The following is a 27,581-nucleotide window of genomic DNA, read 5'->3' as shown; positions in this document are numbered from 1 at the left end:
TCAACAATGCTCTAGGCAAATGAAACAGGTGCTCGGTTCGCAACTTTGTTTAAAGAGGAACAGAAGTGTGTGCTCACTTTTTTCCAGAAATGTTGTGCCATCCCTATAAATTCAAATCCTAAGCATCCTTCAGGCCTAGTTCAAGGCTTCCAACTCCAGGAGGCTTTCTTTAAAAAGCCCACATTAAAGTGCTCTGTCCCTTTTGGCTGCAAACCTTCTTCACCTCCCCCCACCACCACCACACCCCCCACCCCCCACGCCCCAGCCCCCTGGTGTTTCTCACTGCCTTCCCCTCATTTCCCTTCATTTAATTCAACCTGTGCTCTGGCCATATCAGTCTAGTTGCTTTTCTCTGAGTGCAACCAATACTGTGTTTCCCAGAAAATAAGACCTAGCCGGACCATTAGTTCTAATGCATCTTTTGGAGCAAAAAGTAATATAAGACCAGGTCTTATATTATTATATTATATAATTATATTATATTATAATTATGTTATGTTATGTTATGTTATGTTATATTAAAGACCCAGTCTTACATTATAGTAAAATAAGACCGGGTCTTACATTAGTTTTTGCTCCAAAAGACGCATTAGAGCTGATGGTCCGGCTAGGCCTTATTTTGGGGAATACATGGCACTTACTGCTCCTGGAGCTTGGCTCTGTTTGAACTGTTCCCCCCGTCAAAATCAGACTAATCCAGTTAGTCTACTAGAAAGAAGACCGGACAACTTGGACTGACACCTGAGTTGAAAGCCCAGCCCATCGATTCCCAGCAAAGATCCCCATCCAGGTCCACTGAGCTCTTTCAACCAGGCAACACATCATTCGTATGTAAAATCAGGTAACAAATCTGGAAGGTTATCAGACATACCTAATAAGCTGGGCTCTCCGAGGGATATAACGGTCCATAAGGCATGACCTCTGCCCTCTAAGAGCTTGTGATGTTATGTGAGTGGGAAAATAAGAGGCAGCAGAGACTGGTAGAGGGAAAAACTGGCCTAGAGTCAAATCATCAGGGTCTTGGTCTCACCTCTGCCACAGAATCTGTGGGATCTGGGTAAATACCTTTCCTTACTGGGTCTCGGCTTTCGTCCTCAGTCAAATGAGGAGGGCTTAGTCTGGGATTTTTAAGGGGCCTCCCCACTTTGATATTTTGTGGAAAATAACCACAGGACTAGCCCATTTGTGAAGTGAGCCAAAAGGGTAGTTACAGATCATGCCTAATGTAACCAGAAATAAGCTGCTGAATTCCATGGAAGTTGCTCTGTGACAGGTGGATCCAATGGAACCTGAAAGGGGGGAGGGGAAAGTTGAAGCCAAATGATGAATGCATCTGCTGCTAGGAGGTCATGGCTAATCACAAACATACTTCCCATTCATAGGAAACGCTGTACAAACCCTCCATGCAGGTCCCAAGGTGTCTGTCCAGTCAGGAACCTGGCGGGATAGACAATGGACAAAGCCAAATGGGGCAGCGCCCATCTTGCCCAGAGCTGACGACACATCTTGGGACTTCTAAGTCCTCAGGTGTTTTTTTTTCTTGCCAGAGCAGGTAAAGAGGGAGCAATAGAACACCTGTAGTTGACTTTTTCAAAACATATATTGCATGTCAAGCTCTTTTAGCCAAAAACAGTTTCTGTTTTGTAGGACTTACAAAATGCATAGAAGTAGCAGCAAATTCTTTTTGTAAGTATCAGGAATAGTAAAAATAGGTTTTGCAATTGGTCAGATTCAGGTTCAAATCCCAGCTCAACTACTTATTACCTACAGGACCCTGGGTAAGTTACTTAACGTGGCTGAGCCTAAGAAAACCCCCCTCACAGGTTTAGAGTATTTATATACTCTTTATATATCCGTCCCTGCCATGAGATTGTGAACAGCTTGAGAGCAGTAACAGCAGTAATAGAATCCAGTAGTAACAGATTCTACTAACTAGTAACAGAATCCATATTCAGAATCCCCCAAAACAGTACCTGGCACATAGTAGGGGCTTTAGGCAATTGGACGAATGTGCCTACCGTGTGTTCAGGCCTATCCTAGGGAACAAAATAATGAACATGACAATGTTGAACATAATAATAAAACATTCAACAACAAACCCAGCATTTACTATATGCCAGACAATTCTAAGTCCTTTAACTGTTTCCCTGTTCCCATCCCACATTTATAACAACCTGGCGAGGTAGGTATCATTGCCCCCACTTTGTTGAGAAAACTGAGCAACAGAAAGGTTACGTAACTTACCCAAGTCCAGAACAGGCAGCTCCATAGAGAAAGAAAGTAGATTAGTGTTTGCCAGGGGGCTTGGAAGAGGGGAGAATGAGAAGTGACTGCTAAGAAAAGAAATAAGGTTTCTTTTGGGATGATGAAAACATTCTAAAGGTCAGAGAGTTAGAAAGTGGCAGACCCGGAATTCTAACCCTTAAAATCAGTGCTTTTAACCACTACTCTATATTGCACTCAAGGAACTTAAAATCTAGTGCTATCTAGTTTTTATTACTTACGTATGCTATGGGGGGGGGGGGGGAAGAGGAAGGAAGGAAGGAAGGAAGGAAGGAAGGAAAAAGGGAAGAAAGAGAGAGGGAGAAAGAGAGGAGCCTATAGATATTGGAAAGAAAACAAAGCCTGGAATTGCAGGTGTTCAATAACATTTAATTGAATTGAACTGAAAAATAAGCTCATTCATTAATTTAATGCCTGATGTCAAGGGATTCACGTATAAAACATGGCCCAGACATGTGAACAGACTATCCCTGATGTAAGGTAGAAGGAAACATGTACTATGTACAAACAGATTCCCCGGGGAAGCATCTGCTGCAAAGTGGCCTGGCAGAGACATTCACTGTTCACCGAATAGCCATGAGTCCCCCACAGCTCCCAAACATCTAGAAGTTAGGCAGCGCTAATGATCTGTGAGCAGAAGTGACACGTCTCACTTTCAGGCAGAAGTACCCAAGAGCTGGTGTATGATCCCCCAGTTCCCTCTCTTTCTGTTCTGAAAAAGCAGAAGTCTCATGTTGAGAGGGTGGCATGTTGAGAGGGTGGCATCACAAGACTGAAGCAGCATAAATACCCAACTCATCACTGACTGGAGGACAGCTGCCCTATAGAGTCACCTGGCCCATACTGGAATTCATATGAGTAAGAATTGTACAAATATTTGTTATATTAAGCCACTAAAATCTTGTGGGCCATTTGTTACACAGCACACTTCTGCCTGTCCTGACTAATGTAAGCGTAACAAGAAATGAACCCAGAATGTGTGAATTTGGATCTGTACTCTGCCACTTACTATTTTGGTTAAGTATTTGAACTCACTGGCCCTTGATTTACTCATCTTTAAAATGAAGGTCTTGTACCCTCAAGAGTTGTTATAATAATTAAATGAAATATAGGAAAGCACGTGGCATAATACAACTGCCTTTGACGGAAAAAAATGTCAGACTGAATCTGAAGCTGGCTGAGAAATTCTAATAGGAGTCTATGTTATCAACAGCAAGAAAAGGCATAGTGTTTGGCGGAAGAATCGTGCTAATTCATTCAGAAAGAGCAGTTACTTGTTTCTCTGGGGGGAGAAAAAATCCAAAGTCCTCCTGGCACGGCACTTTATATACCCAATGACCACCTATACACTGCTGCATTCGATCTTCACAAGGATCTGGTGAGGTAAATAGGCTTATCAAAGGAAGACTAATACAAGTCCCCGCAGCTAATCTATGCCTACCTATAAGTCAGTGGGAGGAGAAGTGTGTCCTCACCACCTCCAGGTGTCATGAAGAAGTACCATAATTCACTCTGCCTCAAAATAGGTCCCTCTGACCAGTTATAGTGCCTAAAATTTCTGCAGAAGACATTTACTCCAGGAAGGAATAACACATCAAAAGTTATATTAGTTTTTACAAACCAAAGAAAACAACTAATAATTAATAAAAGGAAAAGAAAAAATACCATTCTCAATCTATTTAATTAACAGAAGAATTCTAGTGAAGGTATGAAAACTATAATCATCCATGATATATAAATTATAAAATCTCATGAACTAACACAGGGGCTCAAGGAACATGTGCTAATTAATACAAAAATATCCCTAACAACTGTCTTGCCCTCAAGAGAGGTTTGTAAGCAGAAGTGATAAAAACTGGGCTCAGGGGTGGTCGGTTAACTCAGCTGGTAGAGCGTGGTTCTGGTAGCACCAAGGTTACCGGTTCGATCCTACATGGGTCACTGTGAGCTGCGCCCTCCTTAAAATAAAATTAAAAAAATTTAAAAACTGGGCACACATAGCTATGATACAAGGAAAACAGTAAAAATGCCAGAAGAATATTAATAAAGTGCCATAGGAGAAAGGAGGCTGAAGAAATCATTTCTCACGGGAAAGACATGAAAGTTGACATTTTGGCTGAGTTCTAAGAATTAGAATCCTCTTAGAAAACTAAAAACCATCAGGAACTCTGGTCCTTTGGGGAACATCACAGAGCTCTATAAAAATCAACCTATAATCTAATACAAAGAGTGCTGAGCTTGCAGCCAAAAGACCTAAATGTGTCCTGTCTGTCCTTTACCAACTGTTACCTCAAGAAAGTTCTTTAACTTCTCTGATCTCAATTTCTCCATCTATGAAATGGGGAATAGCACCACTCACCTTATTGGATTGTAGAAAGAATTAAATAATGGATAGTTAAATGGTTGAGAAAGTTCCTGATAAACTGAGATTGATAGTAACACTTATCTCAAAATGAATATTCTTGAAATCAATCTTTTTCTATTCCTATACCATGATAAAACAAACTTAAGTAATTTTCAATATTTAAAGTACCACTGTAATTAAATACTATTACAATTCCAATAAATATACTTCAAACTGTAAACCCAATTAAGTTTTACTTTTAAATGTAGATCCCTCACTCCCTTCTCTAGGCTTCTGTAGAACTCATACAAAGTTGTATTATAATTTTTTCGCCATGTCCCTCTCCTCTAATAGATTTTGAGTGCCTCCAGGTCAAAGAGCAAGAGCAATTCACCTCTCAGTCAGCGCCTAAGCAGTACATGTCTGTTGAGTTTACAAATGAATCAACAGGCCTCTAGTACTTTAAAGAAAAGCCCACATGGTAGAAAACCATTCATTCATCCAAAAAATATTATTTTCTATACGCCTGGCATGAACAAGACTGACATGAGCCCTGCCCTCATGGGGTTTACTGTCTAGTGGAGAATACAGATATGGAACAAATAATTACAAGTATAATGATCAATTATTTTTTTAAATACAGATTGTTCTGGGAGCTGAGAAGAGGCAAGGGAACTCTTAAAAAAACAATAACAAAACAACTCAATTAAAAAACGGACCAAAGACCTTAACAGACACGTGACCAGAGAAGACATACAGATGAAAAATAAGCACATGAAAAGATGCTCCACATCACATGTCATCAGGGAAACGCAAACTAAAACAATGAGATACCACTACACACCTTTTCTAATGGCCAAAATCCGGAATATTGACAGCACCAAATGCTGACGAGGGTGTGGAGCAACAGGAACTCTCATCCATCGTTGGTAAGAATGCAAAATGCGACAGCCACTTTGGAAGACACTTTGGTGGTTTCTGACGAAAACTAAACATTCTTCCCACGTGATACAGCAATCACACTCAAAGGAACTGAAAACTTTCCACACAAAAACCTGCACAAGGGTGTTTATAACAGCTTTTTTCCTAACTGCCAAAACTTCAAAGCAAGCAAGATATCCTTCAGTGGGTAAATGGATAAACTGTGGTACATCCAGACAATGGAATATTATTCAGTGCAAAAAAGAAATGAGCCATCAAGCCATGAAAAAACATGGAGGAACGTTAAATGCATATTACTAAATAAAACAAGTCAATCTTGTAAGGCCATGTGCTGTATGATTCCAACTATATGACATTCTAGAAAAAGTAAAACCACGGAGACAATGAAAAGCTCAGTGGTTGTGGAGGGGTGGGGGGAGGGAGGACAGGATTTTTAGGGCAATGAACTACTGTATATTATATTGATATGTATATGTCATTATGTATTTGTCCAAACCCACAGAACGTATAATACCAAGAGTGAACCCTAAGAGAAACTATGGCTTTGGGTGATGATGATGTGTCAACATAAGTTCATCCTTGGTAAGAAATGTACCATTCCGGCGAGTGATACTGACCATGGGAGAGACTGTACATGTGGGGGGCGGAGGGGGGGTACATGGAAAATCTCTGTACCTCCCTCTCAATTGTGTTGTAAACCTAAAATAAAACTACTCTAAGAAAATAAAGTTTGTGGTTTTTTTTTAAAATGGCACTGCATTAGGGGAAAGAGTGGGGGGGGGGGCGCTGATTCCATTTACTGACTGGGTGCTTTGGCGGCAAGAGCAAAGGCTGTCTGGTTCACTACTGCAGCTCAGTGTCTAATACAATGTCCAAGTCTTGGTCCATAGTAGGACTCACAGTACAGGCAGACCTCAGAGATGTCAGATATCGCAGGTTCGGTCCAGACCACTGCCATGAAGCAAGTATCACAGTACAGTGACTTTGTAATCTTTTTGCTGGTGGAGGGTCTTGCTTTCAATTTATTAAGAAAAAACAGGCCCGGATGGCTCAGTTGGTTAGAGCGCAAGCTCTCATCAAGGTTACTGGTTCAATACCCACATGGGATGATGAGCTGCGCCCCCTGCAACTAAAGACTGAAACCGGCGACTGGACTTGGAGCTGAGCTGAGCCCTCCACGACTAGATTGAAGGACAATGACTTGGAGCTGATGGGCCCTGGAGAAACCCACTGTTCCCCAATATTCCCCAATAAAAATAAAAATAAAAAACATCTGTGAAGCACAATAAAGCGCAATAAAATGCAGTATGCCTGTATATTGTTTGAAAGCCTGAATGAATGAATGAACTGCTTAAATTTTTTGATAGGTTTCCTTTCTCTATCACTAGTAAGTGACAGAACCAGGATCTGAACCTCTGCCTCTCTATATTTCAGGCGTGTCTATCCAGGGATATTAGAGATTAGCATGCCTATAATAGAGTTGCATCCATTTCTCAGACAAGACATCCAGTACCCAGCTAGACAGATTATACATTCCAAAGATTGCTGCAACCCCACCAGGAGGCAGAGCCTAACCCTCCTCCCCACGTATCTGAGATGGACTAGCCCAACCAATAGGATGCAGTGGAAGCAATGCTGTATGACTTGCAAAACTAAGCCCAACGTGGCCATTCATCTTTTGCCTGGGGCTCTTGGATGCTCCCAAGAAAGAGGAGGTTCCTTCATTCATTCAAGCTTCCAACAAATATTTGTTATGAATTCCTACTATGAGTCAGGCTCTAGATATTGTGTTAGGCACTGAGAATGCAATAATGAACCACTCAGCCATTGCCCCGTCCTCAGAGTTTATCCTCTAGAGGAGGAAAGAAATGAGGGGCAAGTGGAATAGACTAATACATCCTACAATTACGACATGTAAAAGGTGCTCACAAAGAAGCCAACATAGAGATTTGCTCTAAAATGGCAAGACGAGAAAGAACACTTCAGGGTGGTGACATTTAAACGAGCCATAGCAGAGCAGTAGTTAGCCATGTTGGAAGGAGGAGCAGAGAAACATTTTAGGAAAAGTAAGGGCAAAGGCACTGAAGCAGCAGAGAGCTTGACGTGCTCTCAGCGGAACTGAGACAACGAGTGTGGCTGGAACAGAGTGAACAAGGCAGAGAGCGGTACAAACACCAGGCTTGGGAAGCAACGCTGCTGGGTTCATCGCAGATCAGTGAGTGTAACATGTCAGTAGATTCACCCCTTAAAATGATCATTTAAATATTATTTTAAAACCGGCTTTATATAACCTCAACTATAAAACAAAAGAACTCAAGTAATAAGTGCTGATGCTGAATACTGTATGACTAGATGTAGACACACAGCAAGCACATTATTCAAAAATGGGAATGTTTCCAAGACAAAGGAACATATGGTTTGAAGGTCTTCCTGTAATTAACCTCTTTAAAATTTCAGGACACAGAAAGACAGAATTGACTTTCTCATTGCCTCATTAATGGTGCATTTCATAAATCATACCTAAAATGACCTAGTTTCTTTAGCAGTCATCTCGAAATGTTTCACTGAAACCATAATCCTTAAATGGGGAGAATGATCAAGCCTGTCACCGAAGGATGCCCTGTCTAAAAAGAAACAGCCCCTTTATAGAACCCAGAACACCAAAGGGGCTCCTTACATACCCTGCCCAAAGGCTCTGCCTTCTTACCAGATGTCAAGCTCAAGATAAAAAAGAGATGGATTTTACACATTATTTCACACTATTGTCAAACATCTGTCTATGCACCAAACATCTGTCCGTGCACCTTAAGACAATGGAAATCATGAGCTGAAAAAATCACTGCTGGCCTCGATTCCCAGTAAACCACCTCCGGGCCCTGGGAACTTCCAGCGAACACCACCTGAACAGGGTCCTTGGGTCTAGAAGTCTGTCTCTTATACTGGCTGAAACTAGCAAGTTCCAAGTTATAAAATTTTATTATGGTACAACAGTTTCAGGAAATATATATGCTATTATTTTAATAATAAGATTGATTTGAATCTTATCATTTGAAAAGATGGGTGGCTTTTTCTGCCTGTGCAACCTGGCCTATGAATGTTGACTGTGCTCTCAGTAAGGATCATAACTGGAGTCTTTGGCCCTCTCTCCAGGAGAGTCTGAATAACGGGCACCCTATACTCTTTGTACTGTTGCTGCAACACCTGTGGAACCCTCTGAAGGGACTGCTCTTCAGGGTCAAGAGAGCTGAGCCCCACCTACCCCGGCCCACCTCCTGGTCAGCAGCAGCTGACCAAGCTAAGGGCCCATCCCGCCCTTTTCTCCCCACTGAGCCCAGGCGTTGGCAGGAGACGAAAATAAAGCTCTGCTCGTTTTCACTCCCAAGTCATGACATTGGCTCTGGTGGTGCATAACAGCTCTTATTTTCATCTTCAGAACTGGGAAATTAGTCTTTAACTGGATAAAACAACTACAGTGCAGCCTTATCAGGAAGCAAAGAAAACCAAGGGAGCTTGCAGCTAATGTGCGTGGACAAGATGCTTTAACGGTAATAGCAGTGGCGAAAGGGATCACCTAGTATTTGAAGTAAAGCACGAGGCCACTGACTCATTCTGAGGATTTCACTCTGGGCTTGAATCTTGTAGTTGGCACATTAGGGCAAAGAATGAGTCTCCAGTCCTAGATAATGGGATTCCTCCCTGAGATTAAATTCTCATGCATGATGAATGAGAGAGAAATCATTTGCAAAAGTGATCCAAAGAACTATCTGGGGAACAGGAAATTTGGGAAGACCAGAGTTTAACAAAGATATCAAGGAGGGAATTCTCCAAAAAGCTGAAACTACAGTTGAGAAAAGAAGGAATCCTACTGTGCTAAAAGAGAAAGAAAACAAAACAAAGAAAATAGTGAAGCAATAGCTACATTCAAGTTCTCTGACTCCCAAACCTAGGCCTTGACTTCCCTCTCTTATGACTGGGGTATTTTGTCAGGGGCCAACAATCAATCTTTAAACTGAAAAAACAAAAACAAAAACAGGGATCCATGCAATTCCTATAAAAGATCTTTCTCTAGTCCATCAGAAGAAAAGAAAATGGGCATAGCTGCCGAGCTGGCATGTCAGAGAGCACTTTTATGGTAATTTCTCACCCCAGTATCAGCTACTCAAGAATTGGGTCATTAGGCCTCTTGTTTGCCCTGCCAGGCACTTCACACTGTCCCAGAGGCAAAGGCTGTTAACAACCAATATAAAAACTACTGAGAGGGCTCTGATGGGAGCACCGACTAAGTCTAGTATGAACGTCACCAACAAACACTCCAAGGCAGGGTGGGGCAGAAAGGATGAAGGTGAGAGTCAGGCAGCCAGAGCGGGACTCTCCTCTATTTACTCATTCTAAAACTTTAGGCCCCTAACTCTGTGGGCCTTATTTCCATTTATGCTAATAACCCTTTACTTCTCAGGATTACTACTCAGCAATCAAAGGGAATGCTGAGGTGTGATCAAAAGATATGCTGAATGTTTAAATTAAAAAAAATTTATTACAGTAAAAGACATATTGCCCCTCAAAATACCCCCCCCACACTTCGAACACGCTTATCACATCATTCTTACCCCTTCCTGAAGCAGTTCTGGAAGTCCTCTTTCATGAGTGTCTTTAGTTGCACTGTCGTGGCCACCTCGATGTACTGAATAGATTCAAAATGTTTTCCTTTCATGGTAATTTTGACTTTGGGGGAAGAGCCAGAAGTCATAAGGTGCCAGATTCGGTGAATGAGGTGGATGAGGACACACTGTAATGTTTTTATATGACAGAAATTGCCACACCGGAAGCAATGTGTGACACAGAGCGTTATCATGATGGAGGATGAAGTAAAGACACTCATGCAAGAGGACTTCCAGAACTGCTTCACAAAGTGGCAAGGATGATGGGATAAGTGTGTTCGAAATAAGAGGGAGTATTTTGAGGGGGATTAACGGCAATGTGTCTTTTACTGTAATAATTTTTTTTACTTAAAAATTCACTGTATCTTTTGCTCACACCTCATATATAGTAAGTACTATAAGGATTATAACAAAAAAGCAGCACTCCCCTATCTGATTTCTGCTCTTGAAAAGCAATCACTTTCAACTTTTAGCTCATTCTCTTAGTATTTATCTATTTCCAAAAAATACGCTTATACTGGCTTTTGGGGGGATCAATTTTAGTCACTATCATCTTTCTATTATGAGAATTTGTTCTTTTATACCGTTACCATCACCTCTGCAACCACCCATACACATTTATACATACTTCTCTTTTACTAATATGGTCACATAAGAATTTTTACTTAAATTAGTATTTTTAGGATATGCCCATTCCATGGAACACTACTCAGCAATCAAAGGAAATGAACTATTAATACACACAACCACTTGGATAGATCTCGAGGGTCTTATGCCGAGGGAAAGAAAAAATAAAGGTCACATACTATACGGTTCCATTTATATATTTATCTTGAAATGACAAACTTACACAGATGGGAAACAAATTAGAGGTTGCCAGGAGTTAGGGATGGTGGGGGTGGTGGGTGCTATGACTACCAAGGGGTAGCATAAGGGAAATCTTTGTAGTAATGGTATTTTCTGTATCTTGACTGCAGTGATGGTTACACAAATCTACACATGTGATAAAAGAATGATACACACACATTGCACCAATGTCGTTTTCCTGGCTTTGATATTGTACTATAGTTACACAAGACCTAACCATCGGGGGAAACTGAATAAAGGGTATATAGGACCTCCCCATACTATCACTGCAGCTTCCTATAAATCTATAATTATTTCAAAATAAAATATTAAAAATTAATATTCAGAATTTACATTATTCTGATTTCACAGCCAAGCCACACAGTGTATTATGACTGCATTGCTTTTTTTGGACAACTAGAATTCTAGTTTTTCCTAGAATTAACAGTTGCCTCATTTTTAATTTGCCTTGTTTTAATGTCCTGTCCCCCAATATATCCCCAAATTCTCTAAAATAACTTTAAGGCTCCTTTCAATATGGTCTTATACGTCAGGTCACTTATTGGTTTCATTTGATCTTTTCTTTACAACATCTCTCTTGAAGACCTCCAACCTCTTGCTCCAATCTGGCAACTCTCTCCCGTCTCGAGGCCTCCTGCAGAGCTATGGTCCTGGAATAACCATCATTCTGGGATTTCTACTCACTGTTCTCGTCTACACTGGATTCCCATTTCCTGGATCCATGCCTTCCTCTGTCTTTTCTATTTCATTATGGTATATCAAACTACCAAGTTTTCTGAAATAGCATACATGGGAAATCTTTTTAGAAGTCTGAAAATGTCTTTTTCCCCCTTACCTTCATATTTGATTGGTAGTTTTGACTGGGTATAGAATTCTAGGTTGGAAATCATTTCTTTCCAGAATGTGAGGCAATTATTTCCCTTTCTTCTAACTTCTAATACTGCTTTTGAGAAGTCCAATGCCTTTGTCTGTGACCTGTTAATTCTCTCTGAAAGCTTTTACTATATTCTCATTCAACCCAGTGTTTTGAAATTTCATGATGATTTGTGTTTTTTTAATTCACTGAACAATGGGGTTTTTCAACCTAAACATACGTATACTTAAATTCTGGGAAGTTATATTATTTCTTTGATGATTTCCTTTACTCTATGATCCAACATTCAACTATTAGGAGACCCAGAGATACAAAGGGGGGAAAAAACTGGAGGAACTGAAGAGAAGAAATATGAAAATAATTCAATCAATTCTCTTATATTAACTTTTACACTTAAATAAACCTTAAACTGACCCTGTAATTTGTTTCTGCTATTTTCTACTTTTGTTTTAGTTCTTCATTTCTGATATATTTTTAATTGCCCCAAAGTTCTTTCCTATTCTGTATATATATATATATATATATATATATATATATATATATATATATATATATATATATGTAGGACCCTATTATTGTTTCACTTAGGCAATATCTTGTCTGATCTGAATTTTTTTTCAATTTTCTCTTGCTTTCTACATTGTCTCTCTTGTGCTTTCCCTTCCCCCTACTCTCTTTTGGAGAATGGAGCTCCTCTTATCTGTCTGTATTTATTTATGTTATTCATATTAGAAGTTTTTCTCCAATATCAAGTGACCTCTGCCTAGTCTTTCACATTTAGGAGAAAGGTACACACAGATACACTGTACGAGCAGCAGGACATGTTAACTTCTAGGCTTCACTGTAACAAGAGGCAATATCAAGCCAATTTTTATTGGGGAGGTCCTTAAATGTCTGTGGATCAGCTTCTCTGAGAGGAGTCTTCCAGGCTCCCACCTAAGGTGAACAAGCCTGACTACCTATGTCGGGGACTAAGAACTGGATGGAGACCTTCACTTAATCCCCATTTTTAGAATGGTACCTTTCTTTTACTCGCAGCTAAATTTGGTATTCACAAGTCCAAGTCCTCTCTGGTTTTATTTCTCTAGAGCATAAACCTCCCAAGTTCTGCTGAAATAAAGATCTGGGGGTTTAACTGCTGTTTATATAACCTCTGAAGTCCTGTTTTCAGCTCCACCTCTCATTCTAACATTCAAGATGCCAAGAACCTCCAATATCTAGGCTTTCTAGGATTCTGTTCCACGGAACAGCTTTGTTCACATTCATATTCCCTCGGTAGTCTTAGCTTTCTGCTTTCCCTCGTCCACTACCTCATTCATCACTTATGCCTCATTTCCATCTTGTCCTACTCTCTTAGCCTTTGTGAGTTAACACTAGTTTTATTCTATTTCAATGGCTTTTTTAAAAAAATTAAAGTTTACTGGGGTGACAACTGTTAGTAAAGTTACATAGATTTCAGGTGTACAATTCTGTAATACATCATCTATAAATCCCATTGTGTGTTCACCACCCAGAGTCAGTTCTCCTTCCATCACCATATATTTGATCCCCTTTACCCTCATTGACCACTCCCCTCCCCCCTTACCCTCCGGTAACCACTAAACTATTGACTGTGTCTATGAGTTTTTGTTTCTCATTTGCTTGTCTTGCTCTTTTGTTGTTTTTGGTTTATATAACACGTATCAGTGAAATCATATGGTTCTCTGCTTTTTCTGTCTGACTTATTTCGCTCAGCATTACACTCTCAAGATCCATCCATGTTGTCACAAATGGTCCTATTTCATCTTTTCTTACCGCCGAATAGTATTCCATTGTGTATATATACCACAACTTCTTTATCCATTCATCTATCGAAGGACATTTTGGTTGTTTCCATGTCTTGGCCACCATAAACATAGCTGCAACGAACACTGGAGCACACGTGTCTTTATATATAAATGTTTTCAGATTTTTTTGGGTAGATACCCAGGAGAGGATATTGCTGGGTCATACAGTAATTCTATTCGTAATTTTTTGAGGAACCACCACACTGCCTTCTCAATGGCATTTTTCTAAAAGAAGGTAAGATGTACATGTTCAATCCATCTTATTTTCATCATAAGCCCCCTCATGAAGTTCTTAAAAGAACAAAAGACAGAAAGAATATGAAAGTTCTTGGAAAACTCATAAAGTAAATGCTCAGTAGTAATCTTAGTGGTAGCAGTAACATGTTATTTTTAAAAGTTATCCCAATATAAAAAACTTTTTAGTGCTCTAGGAAAGCACTAAGTTTTATAAATTAAACATCAAAAATATTTGTAGCATATATATCAAAAGATGACTAACCTTAACATGCTTAATAAGAGCACTGTCCCCTGCGAAAGTGACAAGAGACAAAGAACCTAGCAGAACATGTGCAATAAATGATGCAAAATTCACAGAACTACCAATGGCTGACAAACATGAAAAAAACATTGAACTTCACTAGTAATTAGAAAGAAGAAAATTAAAACAATTAGACATTTCTCTCTCATTGGATTGGCAAAAATTGTAGAGAATGTTAATATCCAGTGTTGGCAAGGTGTGACAATGTTCCCAGTGATAATCAAAAATGTAAAAATAAAAGGGCCTTCTTGCTCCTTAGTTCTAATTCTAAACCTACCATTAATTCACTATGTGACTCTGAACAAGTCACTTCCCCTTTCTGGGCCTTAATTTCCTCATCAGTTTTTTGTTTGTTTGTTTGTTTCTTAAAAAAAAAACAAGAACCAAACCCAAAATCATTAAGAGTAGCTGACTTATCTCACAGAAGTGTTATGAAGAAAAAAGCAACACTGGCCATGAAATAACTTTGTAAACTTTACATACAGCTCAATACAATCCTGCAGCATTTATGAGAAGGAAAACTAGAATATTCTCAAAAATAAACTGCTTACTGTTGGATGAACATCCTATGAAATAAACAGCTATTTTTCCCAAAGAACTACAGGAAGCGAATCGAAAGGGAGAAACCTAGCTCTGGTTTTACCATATAACTTTAAACGAGTCCTCTAAATCTCTCTGTTTCAGCTTTTGACGGATCTCTAAGGATTCTGCAACTCTGTGACAGAAAGAGAAATGAAATCCTTGAACTGAAACATTTGGAATTCAAGCTCGCCAGAGTCTCTTGCCTGAAGAGGTTAAGTAGAGATCACAGAACAGCTTTGCAGAGACATCTAGTTTACTGGTCCATAAATTTTGTTTTGTTTTGTTTTTACTGGCCAACCTTCCTTCTTAGCTTAGACTAAAGAAATACAAAAAAATAGCATGATCACACCTCCGTAAGGCCTCTGACAAACCCTCTTCAGCCTTGTATATAAAACACTGGACCCAGAAATACAAGCTACTGGAAGTTTTGAACCACAACTCAGCCTTTGTACTCCGCTTTCTCTGTAGAGAGCAAGGAAACTCTCAGAGGAAAACAATTCCATAGTTCCGTCTGTAGACATGATGGTAGGAGAAAGAACACCAGCAGATCAAGTCAAATTGTCCATAAAGGAAATGACAAGAGCTCTCCACTAAAAGAAATAATTAACGCATATTTATTAAGCCCCTACCGGTCCCACAGGAACTATCCTACCCTCAGGGGTCTTTTCCTTCAGATCTCCTAAGAATAGTCACAGGCGCTTATTTAGCAATTTATGCAAATACTATGTGCCAAGCACTCCACTGGACACTTCCATTTATATTATCCAGTTTCTTCCTCAAACCAAACCTATTACTGAGGCATTACTGCCTCCATTTTACATATAAATAAATTGAGGTTCACGGAAATTCACAGACTTACCCAAAATCATGGATCGCTATTATTGTCATTATTTATCACTATTCTCATTTTAATGATGAGGAAGCTGAGGCTCAGACAGAATAAATAACTATTTAGTTTTTAAGTAGCAGAATGGGGTTTTGCCCAGATGGTTCTGCTCTTAAAGCCCATACTAATTCCACTACATTGCCTTTTCTGTTCAATGCTAAACCACAAAATGAAAGTAAGAGTTCAAATCTAATGAGCATGTAGTTAAAAATAAACGACACACTCTTTCTTCAGTTCCCCACAAAGAATAAATGTCATTATTTCTCAAAAGCAGTAAAGCAGCAGCATTCACGGCCAGGAAAATCAAAGGGGAAGGTAACTATCCTCAGCTTCAGGGGTAGTCCCTGAAGAAACTAAGGAAAGGTGACACTGGTCCAAGGCTTCTCGCTGTCATGATGAAATCATACTCCAATGTCAGCCAATCTCAGCGGCCAGCCCAGTGAGTGGATAGTCACCAAATGATCAGCTGAATAATTTGATTAGCAAATCCTGATATTATTGGCCTCTTCCAATGCTTTTAATGGAAAGCTTTTCTTGTCACCGTATCTCTCCCAGGCCTACGCAATCCTCGGGCCCTTTAAGCATGAGACAGGCCTCAGGGTCCCCAACTCTGCCTACCTGGTGACATGAGAAAGGAATAACTGACTCTCAAGCCTAAAGAACTTACTTAAAGGCTTTGTGTGTGCTGGCCCAGAAGCAACAAACACACCAGCTTCATAAATTTGCTTCCTAATAATATTTAAATGGTATATCTAGTTTCAGGCCCTAGAAAAGAAACCTGCAAGAACAAGAGAGGAGAAGCTTAATGTTGCAGGGAATGCGTAACTCTCCTGTGGGCTGCTAGTGTGGGGTTAAAAAAAAAAAGAATACCTTGCTGACAAATAGCAACTGTTTCACAAATCAGGTTTCTGAAGCTCAGGCTCAAACTGGCTTATCCAAAGGCCAATTATTAGCAAACACTACCATTGCAGCCTTGCAAGTGCTGCTATTTTGCTCTGTTGATACTTGCCCGGCCCCAAATGGCCAGAAACAGAAATCAATTCCACAGATTTCTACTGCCGTCAGTTAACAGCAGTTAACAAAGATTGCGTGCTTGCACTCCATAAACTGGGAGAAAGGAAGAGTGCCGCCCTGTTCAAATTTTAGAACCGCCAAACCTGGGCTAGCTTTGCCACTTACTAACTGTATAACTTTAATCAAGTCCCTCAACCTTTCTGAGTTTCTCCATCTGTACAATGGGGATAATACAACGGGCTATAGGGAGGAAATGAACTAAATTGCGCATGACACGTTACTCCCCTTGCCTTTCTGAGGAATATGCATCTACTTATGTGCAAAGTACCTACCCCAGATTTCAGACTCTCACACTTTAGGAAAGTGCATGTATTTAATTTCATAGAATATATTGATATTAATCAGATAATGTTCTCCCTGCCCTCTAGCATCTAATGCAAGCTGTACACAATACAGGCACAAGACAAATGGCATTCAATAAGGTTTTAACTGCTTGGGAGAATGCCTGGCACCAACCCCTTCCAAAATAACCAGACTTAAGCCAACCTAGAAGAACACCTAATTTTCACTATCTTACAGAGGCTTTCCCTCATTCCAACAGTATTGACTGAGCAACACTGAGCAACTCCATAGTATCAGGCCCCTTTTGGGATAATGCAGATACAGAGACAAATATAACACTGTTTCAGCCACTACTGAGCTCACGCTGCGGTGGGGAAGACAAGTATCAAAACAGGTTATTACAACACAGAAATTACTCATTTCTGCCTTCCAGCTCCGAACCAATTCTTCGTTGCCCTGTTCTGCCGTACTGAACTGGACTCTGCACACTGCATTTCTCCTGTCCCAGCTGGTTCATGCCAGGTTCTGCCAACAGTGGGTGCTGGAAGAATACAAGGCTCAGGGAGAAAGAAGGGACTTTCCCCAGTGTTTGGTTTTTCTACGAAGCAGAAGTAGATCAGTGCGAGGGGGCGGGGAGGCTTCAACCCGGGCGTGGCTCTCCGCTTCCAAGGTGAGTGCCCTCTGGCCAGTTTCTTCTTCACCACAGCACCGAGCAGCACCTTCCGAGGACAGACACACACTCTCCTCAGAGGTCTGAATCTCGGTCTTGTGGGGCTCTCTTTCCTTAAGCTTCTAAGTTCCTTCCGTTGTTCCTTTTCCCACAGCCCCAGGAATGGGTGGCAGTGGTTCTGTGCAGTTACCACCTCTATTATACCTTAGAGTTCTCTTCTTGTCTCTTTTAGTAATCACTTTTTACCTAGTTAACAATTCTTTATATTAAAGTTTACCTGTTCAAACTATTGGTGAGGCTTCTATCGGTTCAACTGGACCCTGACGACCTTAAGTAGGATAAATGCTATGATATCGGTCATGGAGTCCAGCCTCCATATTTTACAGGTAAGAAAACTAGAGCTTCAAAGATTGGAAGTGACCTGCCCAAGGTCACACAGTGGAAGAACTGGAACTAGAACTCCTGTATCCTGACTCACAACACACATGTACCAAACCTGTATTCTGTGTCCAGGCTCTATGTTGGCTGATGAAAAAACACAAGTAACTAAAGCAAATCCCTGCCCTCAGTGGTCCCACTATCCGTAGGGGATATAGACACCGAAAAAATAGCATTCTAGGGCAGGGTGACAAGTACTAAGACAAAAAGAAAAGGAATTACTAGTTCTGGGAGGGTAAGAGGTTTCCTGAGCTGAATAGAAGGTAAAACAACTTCAAAATAAACCTATAACCAAGACTTGAGAAATACAAGTAACCAACAATAAACCTCCACTCTGGGCATAACCAAAAATATCACGAATGGCGAATCCTTCTAGAATAGGAAACAACACAGAATCAAAGTATGGATGAACAGTTGTCAGTGTTAATTTAGGAGGCAATTGCATTGGCTTACAAAGGGCAACAGGAGTTTGGAGAAGACAGGTATCAACTGTCAGCCTGGAAAGCTTTTTTAGAGGAGAGTGCAATTATGCTAACTAAGCTTGAAGAAAAGCCAGCAAGACTGCAGAGGAGATGCAGCCTGTTTCGGAGAAGACTTACATAAGAGGAAGAACACACCTATGGTGAGCAGGTGCTGGCACAGCGTAACAGGAAAAGGCCTTGCGAGCCCCAGACCAGACAGGAGGCCTAGTTCTAGCTGAATAAGCTTCCCACTGCTTCCCTCAACCAAGCTCTTTCACATTTCTGAGATTTTGCCCATGACTGTTCCCTGTGCCTCTAATTCCCTTCATTCCCTTTCTAATGATCTGACCCCTCCTGCAAGGCACAAATCAATCATCATCTTCACTGTCAAGTTTTCTCCAATCACTCCCACCATTGATCTGGGAAGAATTAATCATTCCCTGTTCAGTACTCTCTGTATAGCTCTCAATTATAGTCCTTTCTGACACTATAATGCAATTATTTGTATATCCCTTCCTAACTAGACCATGAGAGACATTCTCCAGTGTCTATTAGTATTCGTTGTACACAGCAGGAGCTCAATAAAGGTATAGAGAATTGTTCCACTGAACTGTCTAGACAAACTCAGCCTTTAAGTCTAAGAACGAATGGACCGTAGAGCCCTAACCTAATTGATTCATGATGAATCCCTCCTGGGGTCCAGAATATTGGGCTGTAATAAAAACTAAGTAAGTATTTCTACTTGAAAGCTTAAGTATTTCCTTGTGCCAAACTGGCAATGCAACTGTGTAACTTTAGTGCTTCCACTAAAGGAATTAAAGTTTGTTGCAAGTCCAAACACAGTAATTCTTTATCCTCCTCCTTTACATAAACTGGGAAAATAGCCTGAGAATTCCAATCAGTTGAAACCTTCCCAGGGAAGATGACTTGGCTGTTTAATAACAATTCAAACCACTGCTGTCCAATATCCATGTGGCTGGCATATTTTCTCTTTTGGCAGCTCATTCCGATTTAGGGAGGAAGAAGTATCAGGTACTGCAATCAGAGAGCAGGATTTCGAGTCAAAAGCAAATGAGGGGCAGTCAGATGGCTCAGTTGGTTAGAGCACAAGCGAGCTCTCAACAGCAAGGTTGCAGGTTCAATTCCCACATGGGATGGTGGGCTGCGCCCCCTGCAACTAAAGATTGAAAACGGCGACTAGACTTGGAGCTGAGCTGCGCCCTCCACAACTAGATTGAAGCACAACTACTTGGAGCTGATGGGCCCTGGAGAAACACACTGTCCCCCAATATTCCCCAATAAAATTTATTAAGGAAAAAAAAAAAGCAAATGAGTCCCAGCTTTGCCACTCTATTATATCAGGTAAGCTCCAATTTCCCCAGGTGGGAAATAGGAAAATCTATCCTGTCCTACTGTGCTACCATAAGGATCAAATGAGGGGCAGACAGGTGGCCCACTTGGTTAGAGCGGGTGCTCTCAACAAGGTTGCCAGTTCGACTCCCACAGGGGATGGTGGGCTGCGCCCCTTGCCAACTAGATTGAAAATGACAACTGGACTTGGAGCTGAGCTGCGCCCTCCACAACTAAGATTAAAAGGACAATGACTTGACTTGGAGCTGATGGGTCCTGGGAAAGAACACACTGTTCCCCAATAAAGTCCTGGAAATACATAGTGTTCCCCAATAAAGTCCTGTCCCCCTTCTCCAATTTTTTAAAAAAAAGGACCAAATGAGGACTATTCCTTATGGCACTGAACTCGGATCTTCTGAATCGGATCCTCTCTATAGGGCCACGCACGACGGGACAGAGCAGAGAAGGGACAGAGCACTACGGCGTGAGTCCAACAACACGGGATTAGGCCCAGCGCTACCGCTCGGTTATGTGATGTGAAAACTCATTTAATCATTCTGAACCTCCAATGGCCCTATCTACAAAACGGAAATAATCTTACCTACCCCACTACCTTGCAGAATTTACCATGAAGCTTGAAATAAAAAGGAGAGGAGACAATATGGATGAAAGCAATTTACTTGACAAGCCATGAAGTTTTATTATAATACCTCACTTGTATGGAATTCAGCAATCTGATAATGACTTTCTGGAACACTCAGAGAACAAGGAAATAAGCAAAAAAAATAAATTAAAAAAAGGCCTCTTCAAAGCCACAATAATTGTCTGTAATTCTTTGTACTTTACTACTACTATAGTCCCTACGGCCTCACTTTTCCTTTAAAAACACATCTAATAAACTCAGTAATTTGGGAGCACCATATATTGTAGGTTAGACGTGACAAAGTAAGAAAGGGGAACAGTATTGTCTGTTGTGTTACACAAACAGCAAGGAGAAAATGCAAAACAGTAAATTCCAAAACAACCACAAAAATGTAAAAGGCACAGTACCCATCAAGAAGGTGGCGCTTCGCATTTGTTTTTGTTTGAAAGTGTAGCATCAGAGTAGCTACTGTAGGGTGCAATACTCCTGCGGGCATCGGGATGGCACAAAAAGGCAGAATAACTGATGTTCAAAATAATGAACTTGAATCTCAAGAAAGATTAAACGACATTCTGTCTATTCTAAAGAGGGGGTTATATAATGTATTTTAAACCCTACTTTTGGATTTTATGAGGCATACAACCATAAAAAAACAAAGAGAAATGTACAAGAGCAATAGCCACAAAATATTGAAAGCTAGAAAGCAAATGGATGAGCAAGCAGTAACTGACTTCCCAGGTCCAAGGAAGATGAATACTAAGCCCAGCAGTGGAAAAAAATTAAAAAATAACTCAGTTTAACCTGTAAACCACCCCACCTTCCCCCACCTCCACACACACAAAATTCAGAAATTGGGAGCACCGTGTTTGGGTTTTCTTTTTGCTCTGGAAAGGGTAAGATCGAGGTCTCCAGACAAGGGAATAGCAAGGACAGGTAAAGGCTGGGTCACTCCTGAAAGTAAGAGTCTAAGGGAACTGAATATGAGGCTCTCCACGCACGCCTCCTCTCGCTTCAGCTTCCCGACCAGCGGCCAATCCCATAACCTCGAGGAAGGAGACTAGAGGATCCTTCCAGAGAATCTTTCCAGCCCGAGCGGAAAGACCTAAAGATGCTGACATTGCAGCTGCCCCACAAACAGCTCAGGCAGATCACCACACAGTGAGGTCCACAATCAGTAAACCCCACCCAAGTATTTAAAATTGCCAATAAGCTTCTTAGTACCCCATTTGAAAACATGAACAGACAACCAAAGATCACCAGACATCCGGAAATAGTTCCAACATGAAAAACAAAATTCAGATCCTATTTATATTAGAAGAAATTTGAGGATCCAAGTGAAAAGTTATTTGAAAGAAAGCATAATGGTTATGCTTGTCTTGGCCAAAGCTTGCCAATGATTGAAAAATCAGATCAGATGGACCTATGCCACCAACCTGATAATAAATTAGCTCTTTCCAAACCTAATTGTTCATTTTACTGATGGCTACTCACTGCATCAGGGATAAGAAGTATAATAAAATATACTTTGCTAAGTCTGGCAAGGTCCTGTATCTGCATTTAGTTTTCTAATTTTAAAGATATCTGTTGTGAACTGATCTACAAATGGATGCACTGAATCCCCCAATGAAGGCACTAAAATAAAATAGCCAAAGAGTCATAAACAAAAGCGTTGAGACATCATTCTGTCTACTAAACACTGATGCTACAACATGTAGTTAAGAGTTTTGTATGTACAAAATTCTAGATGAACCTAGAGGAGGGGAGTCTCTCATCCCATGGCGCCCCACTTGCAGAAGTCAGGGAGGACCTCACAGAAAACGTGCTGCTTGAGAAGAATCTGAAAGAAAAGAGTAGATGCTTGTCAGGTAAAAGAGAGGACTAAGCAGGAGGGAAGCGCAGCGCAGCAGAAAGACTATCATGGGCGAGAAGACACGTGAGGGTTGAGGGGCCGAGAAGCTGCAAATCATGCAGCGTCCCTGGCGCACAGGCACGAGCAGTGGGAGATGAGGCTGAAAGGGTAGAGATCAGATCAAGGAAGACCTCGTATGTCACAGAGGGAATCTGAACTCTAACCTGAAGGCCACAGGGAGTCACTGAAGACTTTGAACAGCAAATTAAGATGACCAGATTTGAATCTTAAAAAGATCATTCTGCTAATGAGATAACAGATTTTGGGGTGGAGGGAAAGGCTGGTGGCTATACAACCTTCCACGCTATGTAATAACTGTTCCTAACAGTCAGTTCTCATGCTTACAAACCTCAGGCTCTGCTCTCATTTTACTGTGAAGCAGATTACTCTATCTCTAAGAGAACCAGTAACTACTAGAGACATTCTAATGGTCCCCCTGAGTAAACCAGTACCCCAAGGCCTCCATGACCAGGTTCTTTCTTTTTCCCTCCTAAGGTCTTTAAAGGAACAGAGATTGTTTTATGTTACCTTATCAGAGTATGTCTCTCAGCCTGGTTTTCAAGGAAGATATGCATCCAGCCCAAGCCCTCACCCTCCCAATTCCCAGTGACTGACAGATTCCAGCCACTTCTCAGAGTTACATTAAACTAACACACACACACACACCCATCACTTGTATACGTGTCTGATTTTCCCATGTACACTCCTTAAGGGCATGAGAAGAAAGATGGAAAGATTTAATGAGCACCAACTTAATGCTTGATTCTTTCCTATACAGTTTCTCATTTAATCCTCACCACAATCTTGAGCAAGGGAGATATTTATATCCCCATTTTTAGAAATAAAGAAACTAAGACTTAAAAGAAATGAAATGATTTACTCAAGATCACCAAGCCAGCATAAGGCAAAGCTCAGATTTAAAGCCATAAGTCTGAGTTTACCAAGGCTTTTCCACGACCTCACACTAGGTTTCCCTGGACCTTATTTTATTTCTTACTGAATCTTCACTTAACACAGTGCGCTGAAGGGCATTATGCTCAGTCACTCACTGAACAGACCAACAACCTGGAAAATCAAAGTACAAATGGAAAATTTGGACCATGGATGCAGGTACAGAAAAAGAAAGGAAGAAGCATCAATCCCAACAAGTTCTTTGCAGCCCTAGCGGATACTGGCAAGGACACAAATAGCCAAAACCTATGCGTTCCAAAATTGTATCTCCTCTTCAGCCGGCCCCAGCAGTCCCTGGTAAAATACTGTCTAGTCAGGTATACATCACAATGAATTCCAATAAGCAGATGTAATCTCTCTCCCAGAGGCCTTCCCACTCTTAGAAAACCAGCAAGAACTGGAGAAAGCTTCTGTTTTCCATCTGAACAACTGCCTACAAGCCCTTCATGGTAAAGGGAAATTGGGTTTGAGAAGCAGACGGCTTATCAAAGAGCCTAAAACCTAAGGTGAAAAGGAAGCCATTTACTAAAACGAATCATTCCAAAGAGAAACCACATTTCTCTGAGGTGACAAAGAGTGCTGTAATAGTCATGATTTGCCCTCCAAACCGAGGGTCCCCAAATCGCCTTGTAGAAAGGGCAGCAGCCAAGACTCACAGACTAGCTCTAGCTGCATTGGTCCATAGATACCACCAGAGGTTCATACTGGATTCTAATATTCTAGATTTTGCTAAAAGCATCAATTATTTGCAACAATTGTGTTTGGTTATGGCGATTTGACCATGGAAGGATTATGTCATGAAGAAAAGTACTATTATGCCAATTAGACGTTTAATATAAGGGGAGAGAGAAAGGAAGTTAAAGGTTAAATAAGATAACGTAAGTAAGAGCTTAGAAATTGAGCTGGCACGAAGTAGATGCTTATTCAGTGTTTGAAGACGAGATGAGCACTTTAGTACCTTCTGATTATCAAAAATGACCTAAGCCGCTTTCATATAATTTATCTCATTTAATCCTCGAAACAATTCAGAACAAGTGTTAATTATCTTCATTTTATATATAACAAGAGCGGGTCAAAAAAAAATAAGTGACTTGCTTGGTCATTCAGTTATTTAAGGGACAAAGGTTGTGATCTGTTCTCAGTATCAGCAAGTTACAAATGGAGCAAAAAATAATAATGCCGCCTCATATTTGGATAACGCTTGAAAGTGTTTCATTGCACAACAACACACGTGGAAGCAAGCACTGGGTTAGGAACTGGAATGCCTGCACTCTAGTCAAAGCTGTACCAAGCTGCAGTGCAGCTTAAACTAAGTCCCTTCCCTTGTCTGGATTTTAATGTTCTCACCTAACTCAATAGTGGTACAACGTTTAACTTAAAGATGAGTTAAATTATCTTGAAACTCCAGAAGTACAGGCTACATAAGCAAGATTCTTTACTGGACAAGAAACCCTCCCTCACTGCCCAGTGTTTACGCTGCTCCTGCTCTGGGCGGACCCGCAGGATGAAGCGCTGATCTCCACCTGTCCAGCAGCCATTCCTAAGCCAGCAGCTTCCTTTCTGCAGCTCACCACCTGTGCTGGATGCTTCATTACGTGTAAAGCTGATACTGTACTTTGCTGGAAGCCTGGTGCACAAATGTTACCTGGAGATGAATAAATCATTCCAGTTGTGTTGAGTTGCAATTGTAAGGGCAGCAGCTGTGGGTCTGAAAACAGATGGTCGTACAAGGCTGGAAGACTTGGCTGCTATCTGATTTTCCTAAGGCAAGCAGCTTTGGGTCAGCAGGAACCCTGGCTGGGAAGCGCCTGAGTAGAGCTAGTATCTAGTGATAAGGAAAGATGACAGAAATGCACATGCAGTTTCTTTCCATAATAAATGAATATATCGAAGGCTGCAATTACCAGCATCTCAAGCCCTTGTGTTTGTACCTACTCATCAACTTTTAAATCATTTTCTTTTCAGTCCAATACTTCCTTCCTTGATTTCAACACAAACGTGAGCTCAGGGAGAGGGCCTCGCACAGCCTGGGCACAAAAACAGAACTTGATTATCTGCTGACTAAAAGAAATTGAAAACCCAGAGAAAAACTGAACTTACTGTATGACAGTGTAATAAGTGCCTAAGACATAGTTGGCAATAGGTGTGCAGTAAACACGTGTTTAATTAAGTAAAGTGCCCGGCAACATTCTAGGTGTTTCACATACATTCTCATTTAATTCTCAAGACAGCATTTTATTATCTCCGTCTTATGGAGAAGGAAATTAAAACTTAGAAAAGCCAGGTATTCTGCCCAGAGTCACACAGCCAATTAAATAAAGGGATTCAGAACTGACCCCCCCACCCAGGGCTAAATGACTCTAAAGCTCTATGCATTTTGTGTGTCAGGCTCTTGCCCTTGCTGTTCCTCAAACACGTCTAGCTCATTCCTACCGCTGGATCCTTCTGCTTGTTGTTTCCTCTATCACGTCTCGTGTCTAGATCATTCAGATAACTCATCTCTGCTCAAATGTCATCTCTTCAGAAGCTTTTCTTGATCACCCCCCACCCCCAAGATACGCTGTGCCCTTACCTTGCTTTATTTTTTATTATGGCACTAACATTATATTACTCATTAGTTTTTTGTTTTGTTTATTGTCCGTCTCCCCACTAGAATGAAGATCTATGAGGATAAGGACTGCGTCTTGGTCACAACTGTACCCCCGGCACTGAGAACAGTAAGTAGCACACTGCAGGCGCTCAGCACATATTCAATGAATGAATGAGTTATATGTGATCAAAACCACAAAGCTTTAGAATGTCAACATAAAAGGTAGTTGTTACATAGTGTAAAGAGCACGGGCTTTGAGATCAAGTAGATCTGGGCCCCAGTCCAACTATAAATGCGACTTTGGACCAGTCTCCTAAACTTCTTTAATCTTCTCATCTATAAAATGGGTATAAAAATGTAAGTCACATAGAGTTATGATGATTAAATGTGATAAACACATGGAAATGCTTGTGCAAACTACAGTGTTATATAAATGTTTATTATGATGATGGGGGAAAAGTTTAGAAATAATCTAGTCAAGCCTCACACTTTAGAGATCACACCAGGGCCCCAAAAGGTAACGTGAACTGTCCAATGTTCCAGTTATTTAGGACCAAACCATGATTAGACTCCAGGACTCTAGGCAAGCACGCTGGGACAGCTGCCATTAAATCCCACACAAACTACTGGGCCTCTGGTACTTCACTTTCTCTTGAGTCTTCTTTTACCTCACCGGCTACTCCTTTGAACTTCACAGCCTCCCAATGTCAGGGTATCCAGGGCTCAACTGTTAGCTCTCGTCCCTGCTCTAGCTACACACATTTCTTTCTTTTTTTTTCTTTTTTAATTTTTCATTGGGGAACAGTGTGTTTCTCCAGGGCCCATCAGCTCCAAGTCGTTGTCCTTCTTCAATCTAGTTGTGGAGGGTGCAGCTCACTGGACCATGTGGGAATCAAACCGGCGACCCTGTGTTCAGAGCTCGCGCTCTAACCAACTGAGTCATCCGGCCGCCTCTACACACATTTCTTAGGTGATCACATCTACTCTATGGCGTTATATATACCAGTGACTCCCAGATTTATATTTCCAACCTGGACTTCTCTGAATTCCACATGTGTATATCCACCTGCCTACCTGACATCTCCTTTCGGCTAATAACCATCTAAAATGTAACATGTCTGAAACTGAACACTTGACCTCTCCCTACAAATCGGCTCCTCCCAGTCTTTCCCATCTCTGTAAATGACAACTGCAATGTTACAGTTGCTCAACGCAAAAACCTTCCATTGACTACTTTCTTACTCTCATAATCCTCATCCAATCTATCGGCAAATTTGGTCAGCTCTCTTTCAAAACATATCTTGATTTCAACAATTTCTTACCACTTCGATCGCTATCACTTAGCTCAAGCTTTCTTTATCGCATTCCCTAACTCCTGTAACAGCTTCCTATCTGAGCCCCTTGCGTCTGCTC

The 27,581-nt window shown here is 40.9% G+C and overlaps 1 protein-coding gene across 5 annotated transcripts in view; it reads right to left on the bottom strand.

Annotated features, from left to right (window-relative positions):
• Positions 1-27,581, bottom strand: part of FAM168A (family with sequence similarity 168 member A) — a 189,763-nt gene that overhangs the window by 77,047 nt on the left and 85,135 nt on the right. Inside the window, exon 1 of one of the 5 annotated variants that reach the window (XM_088791584.1) lies at positions 2,245-2,265. The exons of the other annotated variants lie outside the window; for them this stretch is intronic. The gene's annotated coding sequence lies outside the window, so the exon portion shown is untranslated. Of the gene's footprint in view, positions 1-2,244; positions 2,266-27,581 lie in introns of those variants that run through there. 5 annotated transcript variants of the gene reach the window in all.

The sequence above is a fragment of the Rhinolophus sinicus genome, chromosome 14 (genome assembly GCF_057876585.1).
Source record: "Rhinolophus sinicus isolate RSI-liver-muscle chromosome 14, RSI-T2T, whole genome shotgun sequence".
In the NCBI taxonomy this organism is placed as follows: Eukaryota; Metazoa; Chordata; class Mammalia; order Chiroptera; family Rhinolophidae; genus Rhinolophus; species Rhinolophus sinicus.
This window is presented reverse-complemented; position numbering and strand designations above follow the sequence as displayed.